The following is a 4,089-nucleotide window of genomic DNA, read 5'->3' on the forward strand; positions in this document are numbered from 1 at the left end:
ACCTTCCTGACCCTCTACGGTCTCCGGTGTCACCTGAGCAAGAATGTGCAACATCGGGCACCTGGGTGGCTCAGTCGGGTAAGCGTCTGTCTTTGGCTCAGGTCATAATCACGGGGTTATGTGGATGGATGTGGATTGAGCCCCACATCGGGTTCTGCTCAGCAGGGAACCCTCTACTCCTCCCCCTGCTCAGCCTATCTCTCTCTCTCTCTCTCTCTCTCCCTCTCAAATAAATAAATAAATAAAATCTTGAAGGTTAAAAAAAAACAAAAAAACAAAAACAAACAAACAAACAAACAAAAAAAAAACGGGCACATCTTGATTAGAGTAATGCTCTTCTCGTTCGCACAAAGTTACATCCTTACCCAGAAAGAGAGGGATGATCCAGGTCTTGTTTATGAAGATCTCTACATGGGACATATGCTGTGGAAATAAACATAAGCCACACTTACATGTGACAGCATTGTTTTCCCTAAAATTATGTTTAAGATCTCTTAAAAATCCAGTTCCTGCAGTTAATATAAGTGTCAATGTGAGAAGAGCTAAGCTGTCAATTTTCACTTTGCCAATTTCCCAAAGAGAAACAGAGATTTTTTTTTTTCGTGTGTGCAAGAATTCCCAACTTTAGTCAAGACTGGAATTTCACTGTTTTTATTTTTATAGCAGCAGTGTTTTGGCCATAGGGGGAAAAATAAAGAAACTGGGAAAAAAGACAATTTGCCATTGACTAGGAGACCGGATTGGGAGTTGGGGGTAGAAATCACAACAAATTTTCAATTTTCATCCTGAGGGATTTGGTCAGTTATTTGGTCCAACCCAACCCATATAAGGATGTCAAATAATGCTGATACAGGGACCTTGAAAAATCACCTTTTGTTTTTGTGGGAAAAAAAGGAAAGAGGAAATTGAGGTGAAACTGCAAAATGTTTCATTTTTTCATGAAACCAGCAAAAGAGAAGGTCCTCTTTAGCCGCCAGTGCAAATGTTTTTGCAGAGTTCAACTGCCAAGTGTCCTTTGATGCCCGCCAGTTTTCATAATTGAAAGATACCTTTTTAAATGAACTTGCTGGTTTTCTATTGGGTGAGAGGAGCCTTACCACATGTTGCATGGTTTTCTCTTCCTTCAAGGACTTCACTGAGGATCCATGATGCTGGAAGGCTCATCCCCACAAGAACATAATGCCCAGTGGCCCTACTTGGGACCGAATGGATAGTTTAAGACTTCAGTCTACACACGAGATGATGAGATGCAAACCCGTAATCTCCGAGCAGCGTCATACAACCAGTCTCCGCGGGAGAACCTTATTGGTCTGCTGCTATTAAAAACAAATCCTATCTTCTTATTGAAAACTCTTTGCAGACAACCTACACTGGAAGGATAACCAAATAAACAGAGCTACGGCGAACAATCACGTCTATAAGAAAACTATTATTTTTGTAGAGGGAAAGTCTGCATAAAGACAGCGAGAGCGTGTTTTCATTGCACTCCATCAAGACATTTAATAAAACTGCCATTCCCAACACACTACTGGCTACTTTAGAATTGTTTTCACAGTTACTCAGCAGGAAACTAGCATTTGAACCCACCAATCTTTTGAGTTGCAAATTCAATTTTAGACTTTTTATTTAAGAGACCTCAAGAATATCTATCACTCCAGGCAGAGGGATGATAATAACGTTAAGCTTTATGAATTATTACGTTCCGATCAAGGGTGACAGACTTGCTTATACGAACAGGGTGAGACTTTTCATAAGCAGCAGAGTTCCATCCAAGTTCTCCCTGATTCTATTTGCCAAAGAAAGGAAAAGGATATTACATTTTAAAATAAAATTCCTCCAAATAAAATCTTACCAAAGCTTAATGTCGGAGAGATCTTGTGGTGCCTTTATGTTGTAAATGCTGAGGTTTTAAATTACTTAGGTAAGCTTAGGTCTCCAGTGGAGCTGGCGAACCAACCCCCAGGAGGCTGGGACAGCTGTAGGGCTGTCTGGGAGTCCCGGGGCCCAGAAGGCAGGGGGACGGGAGCAGAAGCTGTCCCTCCGCTCGCTCGCTGCGACTCTGTGCTTTTCACTTCCACTTCCACACAAAGACCCAGTAATGGCTCCTAATCTCATGAAAACTCAGTGAGGCATCCAGGTTGGATAGTAAGGCTGATACTGGCTAATATTTTTTAAAGGGTTGCTTCAAAGGAAGACTTCGGGTTCTTAGAACTAAATCCAGGTCCTCGGTGGCTTTGACTGTATTATCATTACAAAGAACGAATCTCACAGATACCCAAACAGTCAGTCCCAGTCCATGGGACATGTAATTTAAATAAGAAAACCGAACAAGGATGCCTGCAAATCCCCTACGTGAAACTGCATTAGTCCACGCTCCCATTAATGTGGTCAGTTTGGGACTCGCCTGAAGTCCGCCAAGTAAATCAAGGATATAAAGAATTATAATTCAAATAGCCCAAGACAAACTGTTTCTTAAAATCCTTTTAAAATAATCTAGAAGTATTTCTTCGACTATAAATAATCGACGTGCTGATGATAAATAATGCTTTAAGAGTAGACATGATAATTATAAATAATGCTCATCTGTAGGTCTTCCAAGACCCCCTAGGAGGCAAGTGTTCTCTTTCCTCACATAGTTTAAGTTACTCAGTGTCTGAGAAGGTGGTAAACTTTAGTTTTAAATGTAGTTTGTTAAAGCATATGTCTCACAAACTTAGGTTACCTCGTCCGCGTTAGTCTGAAACAGTACCTTTTTACAACAATTTCCTGGTGTCCTGGTGCACCTTTGTTCCTAGACCATTTACTCACTGCAAGATCTTAGGCAAGTCACTTAATCTCTCTGAGCCTCAGTTTATTCCTCCAGGGAAACAACAGTACCTATTTGATCCATGGGTTAATGTATGTAAAATGTTTAAAGAGTACATGGAACAAAGTAGGCACTCCGTAAATAACAGCTATTATTTACCTTAGCTGTCGTCGAAGAGATAGACTAGGGAGGGTTCAGTTGCCATTTTAAGATACCGATTTATAATTTCTCAGATTTGGAGGCAAAAATCTGTAACAACTAAAGTGACTTTGACAGAAGCCCAAGAGGGAATCCATAAATCACTCCAAGGGAGGAAGAGAAGCTCAGGAGCCATTCAACAAGCATCACATCCAAATAATCCACCACTGTATCTAGTAAAGCAGGTCCTTTAAGACCAAGGAGACTGGATAAACACAGGCTGGGTATCACCAAGAGAAGCAACTTGAAGGAGGACATCCACGTACGTAGACTCGGGCTAATAACTGAGATTCCATTCCATTCCACCGTATGCTAGGCCATCCTCTTCTCTATAAGTTAAGTGTCCTACAAATGAAGGTCAGCACATTGACTTTAATACCATTGCTTTGAGAGGCTTGAACTTCCCTCACCTCAATTTTCTGGAAGCCTCCATTTTCTTAACACTCCAAGACAGCTCTGCAGCCGAAGAACCCGAGAGCTTGATGGGGACTTAATCTACAAGAATGTCAGGTTCCAGTGGCAAAGAAGGAGTTTGTAGTTGTTCTTATATGCAAAGCCATTTTTCACATGGAAAAAGAAGGTTTTGGTGGTGACACTATGAATGTGTGGCTCTGACTCAAAGGATCAGAGAGTGCCCTTGACCCCTTTATATATCCATAAACACTCTCTTTCATTCCCATTCAACTCAGTAAATCTTTACTGAGCTCCTTGTGTGTGCAAGGTACCGTGCTATATTCTGTGGAGGAAAGAGGAATAAGATGCTTGGCTTCTGTCCTCCATTTACAGGTACCATTTGTAGGACCTGTTGCTATTTGCAGCTCCAAGTCTTAGATGTGTGGTCGTGCCTCTAACTTTCACCTAGAAGGAGACACCCCAACACAACACAGATCTCTGCTTTATGCCTTTCCTTGCTTAGGAGGAGCTGTATTATGTGAATTTCCTTTTGTAATAAAGATATTTACCTGTCTTCTGAAGGTTTTGCATTTTGTAAGTGAATTCATTCAACCTCATTCACACCAGAGCATCTGGTCAAAGAGGAAGTTAACTTTCATTCTATCACAATGAATGGAGATCATCTCTGAAAT

The sequence above is a fragment of the Canis lupus genome, chromosome 22 (assembly GCF_011100685.1).
Source record: "Canis lupus familiaris isolate Mischka breed German Shepherd chromosome 22, alternate assembly UU_Cfam_GSD_1.0, whole genome shotgun sequence".
Classification (NCBI taxonomy): domain Eukaryota; kingdom Metazoa; phylum Chordata; class Mammalia; order Carnivora; family Canidae; genus Canis; species Canis lupus.